General features: G+C 45.8%; 1 pseudogene across 1 annotated transcript in view; it reads left to right on the top strand.

The window, feature by feature from the left end:
- The window catches only part of LOC308318744 (pyruvate kinase PKM-like), a 31420-nt pseudogene extending 21398 nt beyond the window's left edge, over window positions 1-10022 (top strand). Inside the window, exons 9-13 of the transcript XR_013966209.1 lie at window positions 3917-4069; window positions 5647-5813; window positions 8524-8590; window positions 8773-8887; window positions 9907-10022. The product of XR_013966209.1 is annotated as a pyruvate kinase PKM-like (transcript). The remainder of the gene's footprint in view (window positions 1-3916; window positions 4070-5646; window positions 5814-8523; window positions 8591-8772; window positions 8888-9906) is intronic.
- The last annotated feature ends 1068 nt before the right edge of the window (window positions 10023-11090 follow it).

The following is an 11090-nucleotide window of genomic DNA, read 5'->3' as shown; positions in this document are numbered from 1 at the left end:
TCATATGTTGCATCAACTGCAGCGAGCAAAGGCTCTGCTCGGGCTGCATCCAATAATAAATATATCAGCCTATAGTAGTCCAGTGCGGACTGGTGATTTAATTTGTGTTGGTGCCGAGTGCATGCGAAGCTTGAACAATAGGTTAATTGCGGACCAGCATACAGATAAACTGTGGATATTAACCTATACCAATAAGGACCCGCAGGCCAAATGCCATTGCGCAGTAGCCTACACCACCAACAAGTCTATGCGTGGTGTGTGCATAATTGCATATAGCCACATATATATATCGTGCTGTATTTTGCTCTCCATTTCATGGTCATGGACATGCGAGGAAAGAGAGAGAGAGAGAGAGAGAGAGAGAGAGAGGGTGCAGAGAGAGAGGGTGCAGAGAGAGAGAGAGAGAGAGAGAGGTGTGAATGGAATCGCATCAAATAGCGTGGTTGGTGAGAATGTGCCATATGCCGTGCCCACATGGCACATCTCTTTCCTGTTTGGTAATAAAGGGCAGCACCCTTGATTGCATTCCGTTGTCACTGTGCGCCCGCATGCCGACAATGTGCGCGCGTGAACTCATCTTTTTTTTTTTATTATATGGAGAGAAAAGTCGGGATTTGGAGAGATTTACGCACATGGTGTGACGCGCTGACAGACAATGAGAGAAACAACGTTCCACTTCCTGCACTCACAATTTAGGTGGCTTTTAAAATGCGGTATACTTACTCCTTCATTCAAAAATATGATTGGCACCTCATAAGTGTAAATATAAAATCAAGTATAATATAGCCTAATACAATTGAAACCTGCTACTGCAGTGATTTTTATCCCGTGCTCATTGCGTGTTTCTGCGTTTGTGTGTGTGTGGACACATAGATATCTCTGTCGTATATGGGCAGGGTTTTTTTTTTCTAAAACGGAGGATGGAAATATCCGTTTAGCATGTATGTGCGTGTATAAGCCTGGGCCTATATACAGTAAGTCGACTGAAATCTTCAGATATTTAGTCAACTGAAACTATAGACTATAGACTAAAAGTATAAAACATTTCAGATATTCTAAAAGATGACGTATAACAGAATCTTATTCAAAAGACTATAATAAGACTCAAACTAAATCAATGACGAATGAATGAGAACGGCGAGATCTTTGCGGAGACCTGTGTAAACAATAACCTAGTGATTGGAGGTAGTGCATTCCCCCACAAGACAATCCACAAAACAACTTGGGTGTCACCAGACCATGTCACAGAAAACCAAATTGACCACATCTGTATCAGCAAAAAGTTCAGAAGAACCATGGAAGACGTTAGGGCAAGACGAGGGGCAGATGCAGCCTCAGATCACCACCTCCTGGTAGGGAAATTCAAGCTAAGATTGAAGAGACATCAACGGGCTAAAGGTCAAAGAGCAAAATACAACACTGAATCTCTCAGCAATGCTCAAGTGACAGAGCAGTTTAAGGATATCCTCTCGAAGAAAAACGCAGAGCTACAGCTAGGAAGGATGGAAGGATGGACAATAAATGAGGAGTGGGATCACTTGAAAGCCGCTTGGAGTTCAACGTGTGATGAGGCCTTGGGGAGAAGATCCCAAAAACACAAGGAATGGATAACACCAGAAACACTCTACATAATCCAGCAGAGGAGAGAACTGAAAGAAAAAGTGAACAACTCAAGAACAAGAGCCGAAAAAGCCTCGACACAAAAGGAGTACAATAGGTGCCATAAGGAAGTGCGGCAGAACATCAGGAGGGACAAGAGATCACAGGTAGAGAGGTTAGCCAAGGAGGCAGAACTCGCAGCGGCTCAAAGGAACATGAAGGAACTGTACAACATCACAAGGAAGCTGTCTGGAACGTATCGACATAGCAACAAACCAATCACAGACAAGAATGGCCAACTGCTTTCAACCCCGGAGGAACAGCTCGAAAGATGGGTAGAGCACTTCAAAGAGGTTCTGAACAGGCCACCACCAGCAGAACAGCCAGATATCCCTAAGGCCAGGATACCACTAAAAATCAAGTGTCACAGACCAACAAAAACTGAAATAAAAGCTGCAATCAAGCAACAGAAAACCGGCAAGGCTGCTGGCCCTGACAATATCCCACCTGAAGCCCTTAAAGTGGACATAAACACATCCACTGACATGCTCCACAGCCTCTTTAGGAGAATTTGGGATGAGGAAAATACACCCACAGAATGGGCGGAGGGTCACATAGTGAAGCTACCAAAGAAGGGTGACCTAAGGAAATGCAACAACTACAGAGGGATCACCTTACTGTGTGTGCCCAGTAAGATCTTCAATAGGATCATCCTTAACCGTCTCCAGGAAGCTGTGGACAAGAAGCTCCGGGACCAACAAGCAGGTTTCAGGAAAAATCGCTCATGCACAGACCAAATAGCAACATGCATCATCATCGAACAGTCTATTGAATGGAACACGTCCTTGTACATCAACTTTATTGACTTTGAAAAAGCTTTCGACAGTTTAGATAGGGCAACACTATGGCAACTAATGGACCACTATGGAATCCCCACCAAGATCATAAACCTCATTAAGAACTCATATGAGGGAACTTCATGCAAAGTTATGCATGCAGGCCAGCTGTCTCAGAGCTTCGAGGTCAAGACGGGCGTCAAGCAGGGATGCCTACTTTCACCATTCCTGTTCCTCCTGGCAATCGACTGGGTCATGAGGGAAACAACCAAGGAGAGGAGAAATGGAATTCAGTGGACAATGTGGGAACAGCTGGATGATCTTGATTTTGCGGATGACATAGCCCTCCTTTCACATACACATACACAGATGCAAGAGAAAACAGACAGACTCTCACAAACTGCAATAAAACTTGGTCTCACTCCCAATATAGCAAAAACACAGTTGATCAAGATCCATGCCAACACCACCAATCCTATCCGTATGAACAACACTGCCCTAGAGGAAGTAGAAGCTTTTACCTACCTAGGCAGTGTTGTGGACACCACCGGAGGGACAGACGCTGACATAAAAAGCAGAACCAACAAGGCTAGAGTGGTGTTCAACATGCTCAGGAGGATCTGGAGCTCAAAGAACATCTCCATCAACACCAAAATGCGCATCTTCAACTCCAGTGTGAAACAGGTGCTTCTGTATGGAGCCGAGACCTGGAGGACAACAACACTTACAACACACAGGCTGCAAACATTTACAAACACATGCCTCAGGAGAATCCTCCACATCTGGTGGAGGGACAAAGTAAGCAATGTGGACCTGTGGAAAAGAACAAGCCAGGACCCCATTGACTTACAGATCCGAAAGAGAAAGTGGAGTTGGATTGGCCACACCCTCAGAAAACCTGCGACAAGCACCACCAGACAAGCCCTGAAATGGAACCCCCAAGGAAAAAGGAAACGAGGTCGCCCCAGGAACAGCTGGAGAAGAAGCATCGAGGCAGAAATTGCAGAGAGAGGGCTTAACTGGGGAGATCTCGAAAGAACGGCTAAAAACCGAGTGAAATGGAGGACATTTGTCAACGGCCTATGCACCCCAGAGGAGCAACGGGCTTAAGTAAGTAAAGTAAGTATATACAGTAAGTCGACTGAAATCTTCAGATATTTAGTCAACTGAAACTATAGACTATAGACTAAAAGTATAAAACATTTCAGATATTCTAAAAGATGACGTATAACAGAATCTTATTCAAAAGACTATAATAAGACTCAAACTAAATCAATGTCTGGGCTTGTCAAAATCAACACTGGTTGCCGGCGTCCACTACACACACACACATACACACACACACGAACACACACGAACACACGAACACACACGCACATCAGTCTGTGCTGCTGCATGAATGCACGACTAATGAGGATCCCTGTGTGTGTGTGTGTGTGTGTGTGTGTGTGTGTGTGTGTGTGTGCGTGCGTGCGCCCCAGATGCTGGAGAGCATGATCCTCCACCCTCGCCCGACGCGGGCGGAGGGCAGCGATGTGGCCAACGCCGTCCTGGACGGAGCGGACTGCGTCATGCTGTCCGGAGAGACCGCCAAGGGTCAGCACCCCGTGGAGGCCGTCGCCATGATGCACTCTGTACGTCGTATACGTCTCTGTGTGTGTGTGTGTGTGTGTGTGTGTGTGTGTGTGTGTGTGTGTGTGTGTGTGTGTGAGAGACGTGTGTGTGTGCCATCTTTAAGTCTCTCTGTGTAGGTCTGCAGGCAGGCGGCCATCTTTAAGTCTCTCTGTGTAGATCTGCAGGCAGGCGGCCATCTTTAAGTCTCTCTGTGTGTAGGTCTGCAGGGAGGCGGCCATCTTTAAGTCTCTCTGTGTAGATCTGCAGGGAGGCGGCCATCTTTAAGTCTCTCTGTGTGTAGGTCTGCAGGCAGGCGGCCATCTTTAAGTCTCTCTGTGTAGATCTGCAGGGAGGCGGCCATCTTTAAGTCTCTCTGTGTAGGTCTGCAGGGAGGCGGCCATCTTTAAGTCTCTCTGTGTAGGTCTGCAGGGAGGTGGCCATCTTTAAGTCTCTCTGTGTGTATGTCTGCAGGGAGGCGGCCATCTTTACGTCTCTCTCTCTGTGTAGGTCTGCAGGGAGGCGGCTATCTTTAAGTCTCTCTGTGTAGGTCTGCAGGCAGGCGGCCATCTTTAAGTCTCTCTGTGTAGGTCTGCAGGGAGGCGGCCATCTTTACGTCTCTCTCTCTCTGTGTAGGTCTGCAGGGAGGCGGCCATCTTTACGTCTCTCTCTCTCTCTGTGTAGGTCTTCAGGGAGGCGGCCATCTTTAAGTCTCTCTGTGTGTAGGTCTGCAGGGAGGCAGCCATCTTTAAGTCTCTCTGTAGATCTACAGGGAGGCGGCCATCTTTAAGTCTCTCTGTGTAGGTCTACAGGGAGGCGGCCATCTTTAAGTCTCTCTGTGTGTATGTCTGCAGGGAGGCGGCCATCTTTACGTCTCTCTCTCTGTGTAGGTCTGCAGGGAGGCGGCCATCTTGACGTCTCTCTCTCTGTGTAGGTCTGCAGGGAGGCGGCCATCTTTACGTCACTCTCTCTGTGTAGGTCTGCAGGGAGGCGGCCATCTTTACGTCTCTCTCTCTGTGTAGGTCTGCAGGCAGGCGGCCATCTTTAAGTCTCTCTGTGTAGGTCTGCAGGGAGGCGGCCATCTTTAAGTCTCTCTGTGTAGGTCTGCAAGGAGGCGGCCATCTTTAAGTCTCTCTGTGTAGGTCTGCAGGGAGGCGGCCATCTTTAAGTCTCTCTGTGTAGATCTGCAGGCAGGCGGCCATCTTTAAGTCTCTCTGTGTAGGTCTGCAGGCAGGCGGCCATCTTTAAGTCTCTCTGTGTAGATCTACAGGGAGGCGGCCATCTTTAAGTCTCTCTGTGTAGGTCTGCAGGCAGGCGGCCATCTTTAAGTCTCTCTGTGTAGGTCTGCAGGGAGGCGGCCATCTTTAAGTCTCTCTGTGTAGATCTGCAGGCAGGCGGCCATCTTTAAGTCTCTCTGTATAGGTCTGCAGGCAGGCGGCCATCTTTAAGTCTCTCTGTGTGTATGTCTGCAGGGAGGCGGCCATCTTTACGTCTCTCTCTCTGTGTAGGTCTGCAGGCAGGCGGTCATCTTTAAGTCTCTCTCTCTGTAAATCTGCAGGGAGGCGGCCATCTTTAAGTCTCTCTCTCTCTCTCTCTGTAGATATGCAGGGAGGCGGAGGCAGCCATCTTCCACCAGCAGCTGTTTGAGGAGTTGAGGCGACTGACCCCGCTGACCTCCGACCCCACAGAGGTCACGGCCATCGGAGCCGTGGAGTCCTCGTTCAAATGCTGCGCCGGGGCCATCATCGTCCTCACGATCACTGGCAGGTAGGCACGCACGCACGCACGCACGAGCGCACGCACGCACGCACGCACGCACGCACCCTGTAGGTGGACCAACCCCTGGACAAGAATGTTGTGTCCATCGGGGGAAGGGGTCTACACAACTATAGACAATGTAGAAGAATGTGTTATTTTGATCAACGTTTGACCGTTATCCCTCCTAATGGTGCCAGCATCAATACAGCATGGAATCGTGGAAAAATGGCATCCAAACTATAAGACAACAAAATATTCTATATACGTTTTGGGTCTGCGAGGCTAAATGTCATGAAAATGACTCAAATGCAGAATAAATATTATTTGTTGAAAAGGGTTGAAAACCACTGGTCTATAGGCTTCCACACGACAGCGACAACGTCTCAAATCTGGAAATTAAATAATATAAATATAAATATGTTTGTAACACAAAAAAAAAAAAAAACACAATTGGTTACAGTGACTTTATACATCGTCAGATAACTTGAATAATTGAAGTCTTTATCCGTGAATCCTTATTATTGTCTTCTGCACTTTAGCCAAACACAGCTCAATGTGTTCTCATATTATCATCCCTTTAGCCAAATACAGCTCAATGTGTTCTCATATTATCATCACTTTAGCCAAATACAGCTCAATGTGTTCTCATATTATCATCCCTTTAGCCAAATACAGCTCAATGTGTTCTCATATTATCGTCACTTTAGCCAAATACAGCTCAATGTGTTCTCATATTATCATCACTTTAGCCAAATACAGCTCAATGTGTTCTTATTATTATCATCACTTTAGCCAAATACAGCTCAATGTGTTCTCATTTTATCATCACTTTAGCCAAATACAGCTCAATGTGTTCTCATATTATCATCACTTTAGCCAAATACAGCTCAATGTGTTCTCATATTATCATCACTTTAGCCAAATACAGCTCAATGTGTTCTCATGTTATCATCCCTTTAGCCAAATACAGCTCAATGTGTTCTCATTTTATCATCACTTTAGCCAAATACAGCTCAATGTGTTCTCATTTTATCATCACTTTAGCCAAAATACAGCTCAATGTGTTCTTATGTTATCATCACTTTAGTCAAATACAGCTCAATGTGTTCTTATTATTATCATCACTTTAGCCAAATACAGCTCAATGTGTTCTCATATTATCGTCGCTTTAGCCAAATACAGCTCAATGTGTTCTCATATTATCGTCGCTTTAGCCAAATACAGCTCAATGTGTTCTCATATTATCATCGCTTTAGCCAAATACAGCTCAATGTGTTCTCATATTATCATCACTTTAGCCAAATACAGCTCAATGTGTTCTCATGTTATCATCACTTTAGCCAAATACAGCTCAATGTGTTCTCATATTATCATCACTTTAGCCAAATACAGCTCAATGTGTTCTCATATTATCATCACTTTAGCCAAATACAGCTCAATGTGTTCTTATGTTATCATCACTTTAGCCAAATACAGCTCAATGTGTTCTCATATTATCGTCGCTTTAGCCAAATACAGCTCAATGTGTTCTCATATTATCGTCGCTTTAGCCAAATACAGCTCAATGTGTTCTCATATTATCGTCACTTTAGCCAAATACAGCTCAATGTGTTCTCATATTATCATCGCTTTAGCCAAATACAGCTCAATGTGTTCTCATATTATCATCACTTTAGCCAAATACAGCTCAATGTGTTCTCATATTATCATCGCTTTAGCCAAATACAGCTCAATGTGTTCTTATGTTATCATCACTTTAGCCAAATACAGCTCAATGTGTTCTCATATTATCATCACTTTAGCCAAACTAGACCTGTCCGTGCCCACCGGCCTACTTGAGAACGATGCAACTCTTTCGAAACAGAGACAAAGTAATCAATCAATCGTTCCAATCTAATACCTGCTCATGCACTTTGTACCGTATAAGCTGTTATTCGACACGACCACTAGATGGCCCCGTCGGCCTCTCACATTGGTGTACGCTGACCTCTGCCACTCTGTGCAGTGCAGTGCACACATAATACATATTCAAACATTCTATCTATATGTATATGATATAATAATAATGAATTGCATTTTTATATAGCGCTTTATACCAAGTGCTCAAAGCGCTTTACAAACAACGGTCCATTCATTCATACATTTGGGAGGTGAAGCGGTGAACAGTCGACGCCAGCGTCCTCACTCCCCCACATTCACACACCGACGGTGGCGAGATAGCACCGACCGACGTAGGGGGTTCAGTGTCTTATTGCCCAAGGACACTTCGACACGTGGACATGGGAGGAGGAGGAGGAGCCGGGATTCCAACCGCCGACCCAGGGATCATTGGACGACCTTTGCTCTACCTCCTGAGCCACGTCCGCCCGTATTTGGTCATGTCGCACACGAGAAAGACACACTGTATGCATGCCTGACGTTTGTTTTGATATTGCGTGTGTGTGTGTGTGTGTGTGTGTGTGCGTGTGTGTGTGCGCGTGTGTGTGTGTGTGTGTGTGTGTGTGTGTGTGTGTGTGTGTGTGTGTGTGTGTGTGTGTGTGTGTGTGTGTGTGTGTGTGTGTGTGTGAATGGGTGAATGTAATGCACAATCTATGTGAAGCGCCTTGGATGAAGGCGCTATATAAATACACCATTTACCATTTATAGTTCATTCTCTCTCTCTGTATCTCTCTGTATCTCTCTCTCTCTCTCTCTCTCTCTCTCTCTCTCTCTCTCTCAGGTCAGCTCATCTTCTGTCCAGGTATCGTCCTCGTTGTCCAATCATCGCGATCACCAGATGTCCCCAGGTACGACCCAGTCCCCCTATTTATGAGACTATAGAATGAACTCTTGTTTCATTTCATTCGCTTATATAACAAATGTGTGTGTGTGTGTGTGTGTGTGTGTCCGTGCGTGCGTGTGTGTCTGCGGCTGTGTGTGTGTCCGTGCGTGTGTGCGTGTGTGTGTGTGTGTGTGTGCGTGTGATCAGGTGGCACGCCAATCCCAGCTGCTCAGAGGAGTGTTTCCTGTTCTGTTCCACCCACTTCCTGCGCCTGTCTGGGCAGACGACCTCGACAACAGAGTCAACTTTGGCATGGAAATAGGTGTGTGTGTGTGTGTGTGTGTGTGTGTGTGTGCGTGTGCGCGTGCGTGTGTGCGTGCGTGCATTCGCGTGTGTGTTTTGCCCCTCCAAATGATCCAGAATGCCACATCACGCTTGGTCTTCAAGCAGCCAAAAGTCTCACATTTTCACACAGTCTCACACAGTTTTCACAACAGTCTCCCCCCTTTCTCCGCTCCCTCCATTGGCTCCCATGTTAACGCCCGCACAGAGTGTACACAAAACCACTGCATGGTGTTGGGCTACAAAGCAACCAAAGGTACCGTATGGCACCCCCATAATATCTTCAAAGTCTGACCCAGCCACGGAATGGCTGCAGTGCTTTGGAATGCTCCCCGAACTGGTTAACAAAACAACCCCATTGCAATCAGAACGGCACACACACTCACTCACTCCCAATCTTCCGCCGTGAATCTGAAGACCATTATATAGCCTCGTCGACCTTATACAGGCTTTGGGATAAATGCTCAAATGTATAAGTTAGATTTAATAGCAGGTTAATTTTTAGACCAGACAGTGTGTACTATAGATTTCCCTAGTATTCACACATTAAAGGTATATTCAGTGATTTCACTCAAAAAACCTTAGGTTTCGTTTTTTGGCTGTGGGACCCAAGCTTTCATCCAATCAGGATAGAGAGTCAAAAAACGAAACCTACGGTTTTTTTTGACCCCCAGGGGTTAACTGGGGACAGGGAGGAACTCCTTATATGGTCAGCACACTCTATAGTAGAGAGGATTATCACAACAAAACAAAAAAATAAGTGATATTTGAATTAAGTGAAATCACTTACCGTATACCTTTAACTTCTGCTCCCTGTCTGTCTGTCTGTCTGTCTGTCTGTCTGTCTGTCTGTCTGTCTGTCTGTCTGTCTGTCTGTCTGTCTGTCTGTCTGTCTGTCTGTCTGTCTGTCTCCACGTCTCTCTGATCTCTCTCTCTCTCTCTCTCTCTCTCTCTCTCTCTCTCTCTCTCTCTCTCTCTCTCTCTCTCTCTCCCCTCCAGGGAAGGCCAGGGGTTTCTTTAAGTCAGGTGACATGGTGATCGTGGTGACCGGTTGGATCCCCGGCTCGGGTCACACCAACATCATGAGAGCGGTCAGCTGCACCTGAGACATCGATTATATAAAGACTACAAGGCAAATTTCTAGACTTAATTGTTACACACCGTTATAATGATATAAGACTAATATAAGGCTTGGAACTTGTCACGTGATGTTCTTATTTTGATCATATAAGACCCAATTTTCTGAATGTCAAAGTCTCCAGGGTTTCTTCAGAATATTTATGACACTGATTTACTATATTATCGTTGCTGTTCGGGAGGAAACCCCCGACAGCAACGATAATTAATTAGCATAAATCAGTGCTATTGAACACCCTCTATGTCTGTGTGTTGTTTCGAAAATATTGAACCAATGGAAAGTAGTAAAAGAGTGCTTTGGACAAAACCTCTGAACTCCATTGGACCCTCAAACTGTCTGCTAAAGCAAACTAACTCCACCACCTCTCCCCCCTCTCATGGAAGTTAATTGACAATAAACAAAGTCAACAACACCAACTTTGAGGAGGCCGTATTGCTTTTGTTTAAAAATATATATACGGTTCTCTTATAATCTCCTTTATTTTTTTCATTCCTTGAAAAATGAACCTTTTGGAGTTATAGGTGGTTCCCCCCCCCCCCCCCCCCCCCCGACAGCAGAGATATGACACTGTAATGTAATATTTGTACATGCACTCTCTGAGTTACACAGACATGTATAGTCACGTCTGGGCTATAATATGTGTTTGTTTATTCAGTTTGTGGCGAAAAACGGAATTTTGACAAACAACAACAAGCCATGCATGAGGACGACGACCGACCCTGTTCGCACACCTGGGTCCGTCAGCGTGGCTGATAACATGGCGCTCCATGTGTAAACATTACATAACCAGCCTCCTCCAAATAAAACGTGACGACGTGCTCGTTAACGTGCTCTCCTTCACCTGGTTGTTTATTATTCCAAGGGGCGGCTCGATATACTTGGCGGCGCGCCAGCACAATGATTGTGGATGTTGTTTTATCTGCGGGGGGGGGGGGGGGCAGCCAGGCATATTATGGCACACATACTATACCGGGAATGTTTCTATGCTTCTAGCAGAAAGGTTATTACAGTCAAAGGACCACTTCACCACTTGTCGACCTATATC

This window comes from Protomyctophum bolini (genome assembly GCF_963924005.1).
Source record: "Protomyctophum bolini genome assembly, chromosome: 7".
NCBI lineage: Eukaryota > Metazoa > Chordata > Actinopteri > Myctophiformes > Myctophidae > Protomyctophum > Protomyctophum bolini.
The sequence above is the reverse complement of the archived record's forward strand: the minus strand, read 5'-3'. Positions and strand labels throughout refer to the sequence as shown.